A 15,557-nucleotide genomic window follows, 5' to 3' on the forward strand; every position below is an offset into this window, starting at 1 on the left:
CAGTGGTATTGAGGTATAATTGACATCTAACATTCTGTAAGTTTATGTTATACAGTGTGTTGATATGATATACGTAATTGCCAAATGAGTATCCTCATAGTTTTAGCTAACACCTCTCTCATCATATCACATCAAATAATTACTATTTCATTTTTATGGTGAGACCGTTAGATTTCAGTAACTTTCAAGTATATAATATAGTGTTATTAATTATAATCACCATGCTGTACCTTAGAGCCCCAGAACTTACTCCTCTTAAAACTTGAAGTTTATATTCTTTGACCAGTATCTTCTCATTTTCCCACTTCTCAGTTCCTGATAACCATAATTTTTTTTTTTTTTTCAACGTTTATTTATTTTTGGGACAGAGAGAGACAGAGCATGAACGGGGGAGGGGCAGAGAAAGAGGGAGACACAGAATCGGAAACAGGCTCCAGGCTCCGAGCCATCAGCCCAGAGCCTGATGCGGGGCTCGAACTCCCGGACCGTGAGATCGTGACCTGGCTGAAGTCGGACGCTTAACCGACTGCGCCACCCAGGCGCCCCCTGATAACCATAATTTTACTATCTGTTTTTGTGAGGTTGGGCTTCTTAAAATTCCACATACGTGATGTCATACATTATATGCCTTTTGTCTTATTCACTAGCATAATGCTCTCAAGGTCCATCCATATTGTCATAAATGGCAGTGTTTCCTTCTTTCCCATGGCTGAATAATTCCATCGTGTGTGTGTGTACGTACACATGTGTACGTACATATGTATACATGCACACACATCACGTCTTTAACCATTCATCTGTTGAGGGACATTTAGGTTTTCTTATCCTTGGCTATTGTGAATAATGCTACAATGAACATGGGAGTGCATATATCCCTTAGATTTTCCATTTTCCATTACTTTAGAGGTATACACAAGTGGGATTGCTGAATCATGGATCGTGTACCTGTTAGCCATCTGTATGTCTTTAGAAAAATGCCTATTCAGATCTGCTTATTTTTTAATTGGATCATTTCCTTTTTTTGCTATTGAATTGTATGAGTTCTGTATGTATTTGGGGTATTTGGATATGTATTTTGGATATTGGATATTATCAGACATGTTCCAGAAATAATTTCCTCCCATTCAGTAGGTTGCCTTTTCATTTTATTGATGATTTCCATGGCTGTGTAGAAGCTTTTTAGTTTTTTTTTTTTTTTAAGTTTACTTATTTTTGAGAGAGAGAGAGAGCGTGAGTGCAAGCAGGGGAGGGGCAGTGAGAGAGGGCGACACAGAATGGGAAGCATTCTCCAGGCTCTGAGCTGTCAGCATAGAGCCCAATGCAGGGCTCAAACCCAGGAACAGTGAGATCATGACCTGAGCCAAAGTTGGACATTTAACTGACTGAGCCATTCAGATGCCCCGAAGCTTTTTAGTTTGATTTAATTCAAATTAACTAGTTTTGCTTTGTTACTTTTGCTTCTGGTGTCACACTCGCTCTGTGTCAAGGAGCTTACCACATATATTTTAGTCTAGGAATTTTATGGTTTCTGGTCTTCAAGTCTTTAATCCATTTTGAGTTAATTTTTGTGTGTGGTATAAGATAGCGGTTGAGTTTCATTATTTTTGCATGTGGCTGTCCAATTTTCCCACCACCATTAGTTGAAGAGACTGTCTTTTCTCTATTGTAGTATTGGCTCCTCTGTCATAAATTATTTGATCATATATGCATGGGTTTATTTCTGGGCTCTCTATTTTCCATTGATCTCTATGTCTTTTTATGCCAATACCATATTGTTTTATTTACTATAACTTTGTAATATAATTTGAAACCAGAGAGCACAATGCTTCTAGCTTTGTTCTTCTTCTCTCTTAAGACTTCTTTGACTATTTGGGGTTATTTTGTAGTTCCATACACATTTTAGGATTTTTTATTTCTGTGCAAAATGCCATTGCTACCAACTGCATTGAATCTGTAGATTGCTTTGGGGAGTATGGACATTTTATTAATCTTCAAACTCATAAGCACAGAATATCTTTCCTATCTTCAATTTCTTGTAGTTTTCAATATACATGTCTTTAACCTCCTTGGTTAAATTCATTCCAGTTTATTTTATTCTTTTTGATACAGTTATAAAAAGATTGTTTCCTTTTCTTGTAGTTTGTTATTAGTGTGTAGAAATACAAAAGCTTTTTGTGTATTGATTTTTTATTCTGAAACTTTTCTGAATTTGTTTTAGTTTGAACACTTTTTTGATGGAGTCTTTAGGGTTTTCTAGATATAATAATCAGGTTATCTGCAAACACTGACAGTTTTATCTTGTTCTTTCCAGTTCTGATGCCCTTTATACCTTTTTCTTGCCTAATGGCTCTGGCTTTGATTTCCAGTGCTGTCTTAAATAGAAGTGGCAAGAGTGGGCATCCTTGTCTACTTCCTGATGTTAGGTGAAAGGTTTCCAACTTTTTACTATTGAGTATGATGTTAGCTCTGGGCTTGTCCTATATGGCCCTTATATTGAGGTATTTTTCCACTCTACCTACCCACTTTGTTGAGTTTTTATCATAAATGGATGTTGAATTTTGTCAGCTGTCTTTTCTGAATCTGTTGAGATGATCATATGATATTTATTCATATTTGATTAAAATGTGTATCACACTGATTTGCAGATTTTATACCATCCTTGCATCCCTGGAATAAATCCTACATGATTATGATGTATGATATTTTTAAGGTATTTTTAAATTTGCTTTGCTAATAATTTATTATTTTTATATCTATTCTTGTTAGGGATATTGGCCTGTAATTTTCTGTTCTTGTGGTATTCTTGTCTGAATTTTGAAATCAGAGTAATGCTGGCCTCATAAAATGAGTTTGGAAGAGTTCCCTCATCTTTAATTTTTGGAAGAGCTTGAGAAGTATTGGTATTAATTATTAGAATGTTTGGTAGAATTCACCAGTGAAGCTTTCTGGTCCTGAACTTTTATTTGTCAAGGGTTTTTACCAGTTAAATCTCCTTCCTAGTAATTGGTCTGTTCAGATTTTCCATTTCGTCATGATTCAGTGTTGGTAGATTGTTGTTTCCAGGAATTTATCCATTTTTATCTAGGTTGCCTAAATTCTTTACTAGGTAAATCACAGATCTCTTTGTCTTTAGATTTTGTTACCAGAGGATGATTGTGATCCTTTGGTGCAATCATGTTACCTTGATTTTTCATGCTCTTTGAAGTTTTGCATTACTTTCTTCACTTCTGAAGTAGGAGTCACCTCTTCTGGGCTTTACTAACTGTTTTTGGGAGAGAAAGACCTTCCATCAGCCATGACAGATATTCTGAAGCTATCTCAGATCTTTTTTGGGTCCAGCTGTTCATACTTCTTGCCCCTCGATGGCAGAGTGCTTAAGCTTTAAGCCTTTCCTGTATTCTATAATGCAACACGCCAAGTGCTGACAGTTTCTCTTTTGTTTCCCCTTAAAGGTGGTACTGAAGTTCAAATTTGTGGTCTTTCCCTGGCCCGCAGATTTGCCAACTTATGTGCATGTTCACTGGCCATCTTCCAGAGCTCACTCTTGTTGCCACCATTGGGAGCACAGATAGCTGGCCACAAGATAGGGAGGTTTGTACATGAGGTACACAGAGTGCTAGAGGTTTCTGTGGGCCAGTTGAAGTGATCGACAAGTGAGGTGTTCCCATCAGCTCACTGGCAGAGTTCTGATGGAATCTGTGATCTAGTTAGGATCTGAGTCCCTTACTTTCATCCAGTAGTTATATTTGCCACTCTCCTCATCTTTTCCTGTCATGTAGCTCGTGATTCTGCACTGTGATGGGGCAATAAAGAAAGGGACCTGTTGAGCAGCATCATGTACAGATGAAGCCAGGGGCTCACACACTCTTCCCCTGTGGGACAAATAATGGTGAAGGAAGGTGTCTTTTGGCCCTAAGTTGTGATGCCTTGGGGAGGAGGTGATATGGATAAAGTTAAACTGTTACTGTTACCCACTACAATTCATTGAAACTCTTTTTTTTTTTTTTTGCTCCAGTGGAGTGCTAGAACTTCTTAGAAACCTGGACTTCCACAAAGGTTCTCTCCTTTTAAAATGATTGTCTTAAGTTACTGTTCTTCAGTGTTCTCAGGGGACTGTGATTGGAGAGGGCCTGGACCCAATTTACAGGCCACTGTAGGGTCAACAACGGGGACTGAGGTCTGTCTGTGACTCCATTGCACAGGTGGGTGAGACTCCTCTAGAGTCCCTTGACATATAGGGCTGAACCCCACAGCTTTCTCAAAGGCACTTCTGTCCATGGATACCAAAGTTTTGTTGTGGATGGGGGACAAAAACCAGGGAGGACTTAAGCTGTTATGATGCTGACTCTCCTTTCTTTTTACGTTTTTAGAATATAGATTAAAATTTTGTTCCTAAGATTTGAAGTTGTGCAATATACATCACAACAAAAAGCTTTGTTGAGGTTTTAATAAAGTTCTGTTTTATATTCAGATATATCAGAACTGAATGATAGAGATTTTTTTTTTTTTTAAATTTTTTTTTTTCAACGTTTATTTATTTTTGGGACAGAGAGAGACAGAGCATGAACGGGGGAGGGGCAGAGAGAGAGGGAGACACAGAATCGGAAACAGGCTCCAGGCTCTGAGCCATCAGCCCAGAGCCCGACGCGGGGCTCGAACTCACGGACCGCGAGATCGTGACCTGGCTGAAGTCGGACGCTTAACTGACTGCGCCACCCAGGCGCCCCAGTGAATGATAGAGATTTAAATGTTCTTTCCAAATTATAGCACTCCAAGTTGTGAAACACAGTTCATAAAAAGTAAAAAATCAACTCTTGGCAGCAATTTTCCTTGTACCTAGTTCTCAAGAAGAACATAATTTTTTTCATATTTTTCAAATTGGTGAACTAAATTCCACTAGATACTCACCCCAGTTTCTTTCCTGTTCATAGTTCCTATGGAAATTTGGAACATTATCACAAGATGCTATTTATCAGTTTGATCGTGGTATGCATGACTTAACAATAAATTACTCCTCTCAGTAGCTTTGCAAAAATAGTGGTCCCTCCGAACCTTAGCTCATGTCTGAATTGCAGCCTAATGCTGGTTATAAACACTGTATGGTACCTTTGTGACTTGGTACCTTCTGCCTGTTGCAGCTCTTTTGATTAGCTGATTGCCTCCCGAAGTTACCAGCTCTTTAATATAGCAGCATAAGAAACTTTAGCAACTTCCTGAAGAGCAGCTGTACAAAATAATCACTCGTAGTAGGCATATAGAGAACTCCACACAGCCTTTCCAGAATAACATTAAGTACCTCTGTGTGAGGCACTGTGCTAGGTTTTTTTGTTTTTTTTTTTTGGCATCCTCATTTAACTCTCCTAATAGTCTCAGCGCTGCCCTGTTTTGCAAGTGGGAAAACGATCCAGGCAGCTGAGCACAGGTTCTATTCCAATGAATTGAAAGCCACCAACCCAAGAAATAGGTCTTCAATACTGCCTAATAAATTTTACATTTCTCTATCAAGTCTCCATAATGCCTCTTTAAAACTTACCTCTTTATCAACCAGCTAATAAAACCAAATGTGTATGCATTCTGTATTATATGTTCATTTGTATGCATCCTATGTACTATCTGTGCATGCATATTCTCTTATATAAAGAGAAGCTATCATCTTTGTTTTGAGTCTAATCTTCATCAGTTGTAGCCTGTGTCTAAAAAAGTGTCAGTATCTTCTGTCCTTTCTCTCTTGTATTTTCAGTCCTCTCAAAAGTAGACCCTTGTGTTGCTTTTGATTTTCCTAACATATTATCATCAGAGTTTCCAATATACAGAAAACTGGAAAATATTGACAGCATTCATACTAATGTTTTGTAGTGAATTTTAACTGTACTTGTTTTTTGTTTTTTTTTTTTTAGTTATTTTTGAGAGAGAGAGAGCGCACACACACACACACACACACACACACACACACACACAGGGAGAGAGAGCATTTCAAGTAGGCTCCGTGTTGTCAGCACAGAGCCCAATGCAAGGTTTCATCTCAAGAACTGTGAGATGATGACCTGAGCCAAAATCAAGAATCAGATGCTTCCCTGAGTCACCCAGGTGTCCCAGTACTTGCTTTATCATATGTCTATCCTTCCGTCTTTCAGTCCTCATGTTTTTGCTGCATTTCAAAGCAAGTTACAGACATCAGTACATTTTTCCCAAGACTGTTAGCACATACATCATTAATCTAGTTGAATAAGGTAAGAAAAATATATAACAGGCATAAGGAAACAAAAGGATGGAAGAAAAGTCTTCGTATTAGACAAAATGATTGTTTTCCTAGAAAAATTCTAAATAATTCCTTTAACAAATGGGTGAATTTAGTAAGATCACAAGATGTAAAGTTAATGTACAGAAGTCAATTTACATAGTAGCAGGATACTAGTGGAAAATAAAGTTTCAATAATTTATTAAATTTCTAATACATCAGAGACCCCCTAGAATAATAAATAATAAATTCGGGGCGCCTGGGTGGCGCAGTCGGTTAAGCGTCCGACTTCAGCCAGGTCACCATCTCGCGGTCCGCGAGTTCGAGCCCCGCGTCGGGCTCTGGGCTGATGGCTCAGAGCCTGGAGCCTGTTTCCGATTCTGTGTCTCCCTCTCTCTCTGCCCCTCCCCCGTTCATGCTCTGTCTCTCTCTGTCCCAAAAATAAATAAACGTTGAAAAAAAAAAAATAAAAAAAAAAATAAATAATAAATTTAACCAACCTTGCCCCCAAGACCTGTATATTCAAAATAAATTCTTAAAAGGAATTAAAGAACACCTATATAAATAGAGAAATTTGTCTTGGATTTGAAGACTCAAGATGTCTATTGTCTTCAAAGTGCTTTGTGATTTATGACTATCATGTTACATCTACAACCTTGTAGAACTTATAATACAGTATTAATTTGCTTTAAACAAATAGACCCAAGTACTTTAAAAGAAATTAAGAGGAAAAATAGATTTTAGGGGTGCCTGGGTGGCTCAGTCAGTTAAGTGTCCGGCTTTGTCTCAGGTCATGACCTCACAGTTCGTGGGTTTGAGCCCTGTGTTGGGCTCTGTGCTGACAGCTCAGAGCTTGAAGCCTGCTTAGGAATCTGTGTCCCCTTCTCTCTGCCCCTCCCCCACTTGTGCTCTCTCTTTGTCCCTAAAAAATAAACATTAAAAAATAATAGATTTTAACATTAACTATTTACCTTTTCTGGAACTTCATTTTTTCCTTAACATCCAGAGTTTGATCTGTTTTGTTTTCCATTTAGCCTGAGTAACTTTCTGTAGCATTTCTTACAGTGTAGGTCTATTGGCAGATTCTCTTAGTGTTTATTTTGTCTTAATCTTTTGAAGGATGTTTTCACTAGATGTGAAATTCTAGATTGGCAGAATTTTTTTTAGTTGTTGCTCTGCTGTTAGATGATGATGGTGATGGTGGTGGTGATGTTGATGATGTTGATGTTAGTAGCTTATCTTTCAGTTTTGGAGGTCAGAAGTCTAAAATATGTTTCACTGGAGGTTTCAGGGGAGAATTAGTTCCTTGCCTTTCCAGATTTTAGAGGCTGTTTGAATTGTTTGGCTCATTCCTTTTTTCTTCATCTTCAAAGCCAACAATGTGGCATCTTCAAATGTTTCTCTGACTCTGCTTCCATCCTCACATTTTCTTCTCTGACTATTCCCCCAAGTTTATTGAGATCTAACTGACCTATAACCCTGTAAGTGTATAATATGATTTGGTACACCTGTGTATTGTGAAATGATTACCACAATAAGGTCAGTTAACATGTCCATAACATTTTTTTTTGTAGTGATAACATTTAAGATCTGTTCTCTTAGCAACTTCCAAGTATATAATACATTGTTAACTATAGTCATCATGCTGTATATTAGATCCCCCACACTTACTCATTTTATAACTGGAAGTTTGTACCTTTTGTCCTTCATTATTTTTGATGAGAAGTCTTTGGTCATATGTGTTCTTGTCCTTGTATGTGTAATTTGTTTTCTTTGCCTGCTTTGAAGATTTTTCTTTATTTAAATTTTTTATTATTTTTAATTGTGATAAAATGCATACACAATTTGGTACCCTAACCATTTTAAACTATGCAGTTTAGTGGCATTAAGTACATTTGCATTGTCACAGCTGTTACCAACATCCATCTCCAGAACTTTTTCATCTTGGAATACAGAAATTCTATACCCATTAAATAACATCTCCCCATTTCCCCCTTCTCCTTAGCCCCTGGCAACCACCATTCTACTTTCTGTCTTTATGAATTTGACTACTCTAGGTACTTCATATAAGTAGAGTCCTACAGTATTTGTGTTTTTTTGAGCGACTGGCTTATATCACTTAGCAAAATGTCCTCAGTCAAGTATTTTCTTAGCTTTGGATTTTAACATTTAACTATGATATGCCTGGTGTTTTCTTTGTAATCATCTTACTTGGGGCTCATTGAGCTTCCTATCTATGCATTTATATTTTGCACCAAATTTGGGATTATTTTCAGTTATTATTTTATGAAAATTTTTTCCAACTCATTCACTTACAGCTCTACCAGGAATCCAGTTACACATATATTTGACTTATTGCTATTATCTCACAGATCCCTGTGTCTTCATTTTTATTTTTTTATTTTTTTATTTTTTTTTTTTTTCAACGTTTATTTATTTTTGGGACAGAGAGAGACAGAGCATGAACGGGGGAGGGGCAGAGAGAGAGGGAGACACAGAATCGGAAACAGGCTCCAGGCTCCGAGCCATCAGCCCAGAGCCTGACGCGGGGCTCGAACCCACGGACCGCGAGATCGTGACCTGGCTGAAGTCGGACGCTCAACCGACTGTGCCACCCAGGCGCCCCTGTGTCTTCATTTTTAAAAACATTTTTGTCTCTTTGTTTTTCAGACTGGATAATTTTTACAGATCTGACTTCTAGTTCTCCAGCTCCTTTGTCATCTTCATTCTCCCATTAAGACTATTCAGTGCATGTTTAAGATACTGTATATTTTAGTTCTAGAATTTCTGTGTTGTTCTTATTAACAGTGTCTATTTCAGTACTGGTACTTTTCTGTCTATTATAAGAGTATTTTCCTTTATATCCTGGAGCCTGGTTATAGTCACTGCATTGAATATTTTTGTGTGTGAATTTCACAATCTGGATTCTATGGGGCTGGTCTGTGTGGGTCATCCTTTCTCTTGATACGTCCTGTTCTTTGTATATTGAATAATTGTGAATTGCACCAGAAGTTCTGAATGATTCAGGCATTAGTCAGAGAGTGTATGTGCGGAATTGGAGCTCAGGCTCTCTTGTTCTCTCTTTTCAGGGATTGTCTCTACAACTTTCTGGCAGTTTTGGTTACCCTATTCCTTCCTAATAGTTATTCCTATTGCTTGTAAATATATTCAAGTCCCTCCTATTAAGAAAAAAAGTTGTTTGTTTATATGACTGTAGCCCTATCTTTGGGCCTTTTTTAGTACTCTTTACAAACTTCTAAATAATGCTTTGTGTTCTCATTGCAACAGTTTTCTCACTTCTCAACCCCTTTCAATCTGTTTTTTCCTCTCATAATTTCAAAAACCCATCTAGTCAAAAAACAGGTATATGTTTGTATCTCCACACAATGAATATCTGCTCTATATCCAGTGAACTCTTTTGGTTGACCTCAGCAACATGTGTTACTCTTTCCTGAATTCCTCTTTTTTTTTTTTTTTTTTAATGGCTTCCGAGACAAATGCTGTCTTCTGTTTTCTTCAACTATTTCTTTGGGTGCTCAACTTTACAGGCTATTCTTACTAAACTATCAAATGTGGAATATGGCTTTATCTTTTACCCTTCTGCTCATAAGACTCTCCTTGAGTGATCTTATTCAAGCTTAGGGCTTCAGATACCACTTTGTAGCCAATAATTTCATTTACATAAGCTCAGACTTTTTCTGAACTTTAGACTTCTACACCTAAACACCTTTCTGATACTTATTCACAAATATATCAAAGACGTCTCAACTTGGAACATGTCCCAAACTGAGCTTTTGATCTTCCCAGCTTCCAACTAGATCTTTTCCGGTATTCTTTTCTGAGTCATCTTTTTGGATTGTTTTTCCTGTTCTACAATTGTTGGAATTTCTTGTGGTTCCATCTAATTTTCTTTATTCAATGACCAGTTTATATGTAGCCTGAGATAACTCAGTTTGGGGTTTATAAATGATGCATATGCTAATGATTCACATGTCGAGACGTTTGGTGTGTTTCCTAATATCATCTTCACTAACTTTAGCTTATCAAAAAAATAATTCACCAGCTTTTCTGTTAAACCAACTACTCCTCTTAGCTTCTTGCTTGTGTTAGTACACCACTTTTCTCCTAGTACATGGTGTAAAACTTTGGAGTAAATTGGAGCTCCTGGGTGGCTCAGGTGGTTAAGCCTCCAACTTCGGCTCAGGTCATGATCTCATGGTTCATGGATTCAAGTCCCGTGTTGGGCCCTGTGCTGGCAGCTCAGAGCCTGGAGCCTGCTTCAGATTCTGTGTCTCCCTCTCTCTCTGCCCCACCCGGACTCACACTCTGTCTCAGTCTCTCAAAACTGAATAAATGCTAAAAAAAAATTTTTAAAAACCCCCCAAAACTTTGGAGTAAATTAACCTCTCCCTTTATTTTAAAACAGCCAGTTGTCAGGTTCTGGTTATTTTCTCTGATATATGAGTGTTATTTTCATCCTTCTGTACTTGCAACATTTGGTGCATGTAGTTAATTGTACCTGCCACTAAATTGAGAACAGACTGACTATGTGGACTCATGGTTAGACTCACTCTGATGACACAACAGATTTCTAGAAAGCATGGATATAATGCAAAACATAGATATGTGTTAAAAAAAACAATAACAACAACTGTAACTCTTCATACTCATCGCCTTAAGTGATCTAGCACCTAATTTCTGTGCAAGAAAGAGATACATATAACTATAAATATTTAGATTCAGACCACTAAGTGCAACTTTTATCCATTCATTAGGTCAGAAAAATATTTATTGAGCACCTGTTATGTGCCATGGTATTTTTTTAAAGACAATGAGGATATAGCAGGACAAAATAGGTAACACTTACCCTTGTGAATTATATTATACCACAAAGATAGATGATAGATAAAATAGTGTGTGTCAGATGTGTTATGGATGTGGAGCATTGGTTTGTTTTACATAGGATGATCAGGGAAAACCTCTTCAACAAGAGAACTAATCAGGGATAAGAGAATTCTAAGCAGAATAAACAATATAGGCAAGACCTGAGGCAGGAAGGAACATGCCAGTGGAGTGAGTTGGGTAAAATGGGAAAGTGGTAAAAGATGTCAGAGCTGTATCGGGTTTGCATGGAGTAGGATAGATTATATAGGGCACTGGTGTGCTGGTAAATGTTTTAACAGCTGGCTCCTTGGGGGCAAAATTAATAAAAATCCCTGGTTTTCACTGTTTACTAATTTCTCTGGGGTAAATATTCCTGCCACGGCAATTTCAAGCTACTAACATGAGAACGAGCTTTCCAAAATTCCATAAAATTTATTAGACCTTGTGAGCTGGTACATCTCCAGCACACCACTAATGTAGAGTCTTATAAACCACAGTTAATTAAGTTTTCTCTTTCTTTTCTTTTTCTTCCTTCCCTTCCGCTACTCCTTCCAGAAAGGAGGTCAGTGGAGGGTTTTAGAGAAATTACATGATCAGGTTTATGTTTTAACAGAATCTAGCCACTGGGTTGAGAGTATTAGTTACTCTTTGTATAAACATTTGGCTGCAAACTCCTGGCTAACAAAGTTTTTAATTTGGTTTACATAGTGTTGAATTACACATTGCTTTAAAATATCTTGTTATCAATATTTAAAAATCTAGAAATATCCTATAAAGAATGAATTTCTTTCTTTTTTTTTTTTAGAAAAAAAAATAGGCATTCCTTTCCTTTCTAGAATTTAATTCATTGGAGCTGAGGAATGGCTTTGTTTAGAGTATGCATTCTCCATTTTGGTACATTTCTTAACCACATCCTTTTAATTTTCCCCACCTCCAACCTCCTGCTTTGCAAAGATTGGATTCTTTAGTTGATAATACAACACATGTAAACAGTGAATATTTCTATGTAGAGTTATTGTTATACCATTACACATCTATGTTCTTCTGATATATCTACTGAAGTTGGATTTGGGAAATTATTTGGCAGGGAATAATTGAATAATCTGGCCTACAATTTTATGAGAAATCCATTTCCAGACATTTAAATAACAGAGCTTACTATGAATACATTCCCCATTTGTAGAGTGGAAGACTGAATTCTAAAATGGACTTTCTGATGTCAAATTTTATGAAAATAATGTTGATATTTTAAACATTGGAATTCCATGAATGGGATTTCTTAAATTGCAGTGCAATATGGTGTTAAAAACATGAGAATATTATACCATCAGAATAACACAAACATCTTGAGAAAAGTTACTGTCAGTTCAAAAACGAATAAGCAAGGATTTCAACTGTGTTTGCAAATATTGTTAGCTGCGAATAATTCTCCATTCCTAATATTTCCTTGTTGGGAAGTGGGCTCTATTAATGTAACTCCAGGCCTCTCTATCCTTTATCTATTCAGCTCCTAGAGAGATGAAGTGTTTTATTTGAATGTCAGCATTGAGAAAAGTACGTGAACCGGCTTGAGTTAGGTCCAACTTTTTTCTTATGGAGAATGAGCCTGTGTGTTCTAAGTTGTAAACCTTACCTAGTCAGGCTTCCTACATATGGGGAGGCCTACCCAAGTCCAGCACTGCCCTACCAAACAAACCATGCCATAGAGGCTGCTCTCTATCAGTAACAGGTGTTATTTTGGCCTCCCACTCTTATGTTTTGTTGTATTTCTCAACTTGTTCTAAACTGAGGGTAGGGGGCACCTGGGTGGCTCAGCGGGTAAGTGTCTGTCTCTTGATTTCGGTCCCAGTCATGATCTTGTGGTTCATGGGTTCAGGCTCTAGGTCGGGTTCTGCACTAGGTCGGGCTCTGCACTTCAGATTCTCTTTATCCCTCTCTTGCCCCTCCTGTGTGCTCTCTCACTTTCAAAATAAATAAACAGTGTGGGATAAGGTGCGATTTATCGGGTAGGGGCTCTCACAGGTGTGGTTTATTCATCAGGAACATTGCGAAATAAAAGAACATTTTGAGGGAGAAAATTTCAAGAAAAGATATTTATGCCTGGTTTACAGAGGCTTATTTTAGGCCAAACATGTTTTTACACTTTTGCACATGTCTTTGAACTTCTGTAGCCTAGGAAAGAAGCTCTAGCTATCATGAGGTATTTTGAGCTTGGCAGGTGACTGCAACTTCTGACTTACACAACTTATATGAGAAAATAAGAGAACCCGTTAGCTGTGTTGGGAGCTTCAGGTAGAGGCTGCTTTAGCTTACTGCACAGGCTAGCTTTTCTTTAGCCAAGGCAAAGATTCCATTGTAGAGAAGAATTTTGCAAGTATTTTAGTCACTGGCTGACAAAAGAATATTTGCTACTTTTAAACTGAAGGGCAGCTGAATTCTGCATGTATAACAGAACACTTAGAGATGCCCTAACTTTATACAGTTAGTACCATGGCTGGTTAGACAACTACATTGGGTATTCCACGTTGTCTTCCTCTTTCAGGATCAAGGAGGGTACCGTGGAGAGACCTTGACTTCATGTGGCATTTCTGCCTATTTTTATGACTCACTGTCCCATTATAGAATCTCACATTGGCTTTATGTTGGTATAAGTTCTAACTCTGACTTGATACATGGCTTCACCATAAACTTATGTTAGATTTAATGAACAGGTAAGAGATGTGATAGAAAGTCACCCAAATTACATTATTACAAACACAGAGTTAGAAACAAAAATGTTCTATGCTTGGAACTATTTGCCTGTAATAATCCCATTTGCTTAAGAAAACAAGGAGAAACCAGAGTGGTTTGAAAAGGGTACTTCAGTTTTACTATCAAACCCAGGAGCACAAAAAGATTAAGAAAATAAAGGAACACAGCTGATTGAACTGGAGGAAGAGATTTTTTTGTTTATTCATTCAAGAAAGAATAAGGGGAAAAGGGCATCCTGAATGACAAGAATGCAAGCAGGGGAGAAAAGTACCCAGATTCTAACTGCTCTTAAGAAGGAAAGATATTTTTGTTGTTACTAGAGCAGAAATGGTGACTGGGATCCAAACAAACCTAACAGCAACCTTGAGTGATTCCTCAAAGAAAGGCCAAGTCATTGAGAGATGATTTCTGAAAGTCACAGGCCATCACTCAGAACAATTGAAGAACCACTTCTTAGAGATTGGGACAGAACCCCAAGTGGTTACAAAAAAATCTGGGCAGAACTGAGAGAGGAAATGCATGTGAAATAGGCAAATTGGTTTTTTATTCAAGTATAATTAACATACAGTGTTATATTAGTTTCAGGTGAACAACGTAATGATTCAACAATTTCATATATTACTCAGGGAAATGGCATTGCCTGTTTCTCTGTATACTATGATTCTGTCACATAGAAGCTCACTGAAATAATACTTTGGGGAAGGAACTTTTAATGAATCTAGCTGATAAATTTATGAAGTGAGGATCCTAAAGGGAAGTAGAGAAGAGATGTGAAGAAATCCAGTGACAAAAGAACAAGTTCAAGCTTTAGCTACCTGTCTGATGGAAGAATATCTCCAGGGAGGTGGGGATTATCCATCTCCTTGAGAATAAAGTAGAAAATATTTGGACAATAAACCCAGAACTTGTTGATTTCTTCTCTTTTATTATTAATAATGCAGAGTTGTTATAAAAATAACCATCTGGGCCAGAAAGTAAAGATAAAGTAAACAGAAGGGAGGCACTCAGTTCCAGAAAGCAGCATTAGCTCTTGGGATTAGAGAAGGAAAGAGGCCATTTTAAGAATTAGATTAAATTGTTAACAAACTCAAATAGCCTTCCTGAAAGCTGTCAGGAAATAGCAGAGGGAAATTAAATACCAGTGGTATGTCCCAGTATTTCAGAAAAAGACATAGCAGGAAAATAAAAAATAAAAAAAGCTATTCAGACCCCAAGACATTTGAAACGGCTTTTCCTCAGGGCACAAGCTTGAGAAGCATCAACATCTCTTCGTGCAGATATCTGATTCCTCAGCTAAAACAAATGGGGGAATTAAGACCTCTTCCCAAGGGGGCAGGTCTCACAGTGCAAGCAACCCCCAAGCTAGAGGCAGTGAGACAACCACTGTGGCACAGGACAGAAAATACCTGTTCCCAGGAAGTGGTGCAGTTGTGTCACCAGACAGAACCTGTCCTCAGGGTGGTGTTAGGGGCCCAAGACTCCATGGGAAAGGGATTAAGAAGTACTGGGTAGGGGCGGCTGGGTGGCTCAGTCGGTTAAGCGGCCGACTTCGGCTCAGGTCATGATCTCGCGGTCCGTGAGTTCGAGCCCCGCGTCGGGCTCTGTGCTGACGGCTCAGAGCCTGGAGCCTGTTTCAGATTCTGTGTCTCCCTCTCTCTGACCCTCCCCCGTTCATGCTCTGTCT

This window comes from Lynx rufus, unplaced genomic scaffold, assembly GCF_022079265.1.
Source record: "Lynx rufus isolate CCGP_SWC_20201006 ecotype Redwood Valley unplaced genomic scaffold, mLynRuf1.p SCAF_1, whole genome shotgun sequence".
Lineage (NCBI taxonomy): Eukaryota > Metazoa > Chordata > Mammalia > Carnivora > Felidae > Lynx > Lynx rufus.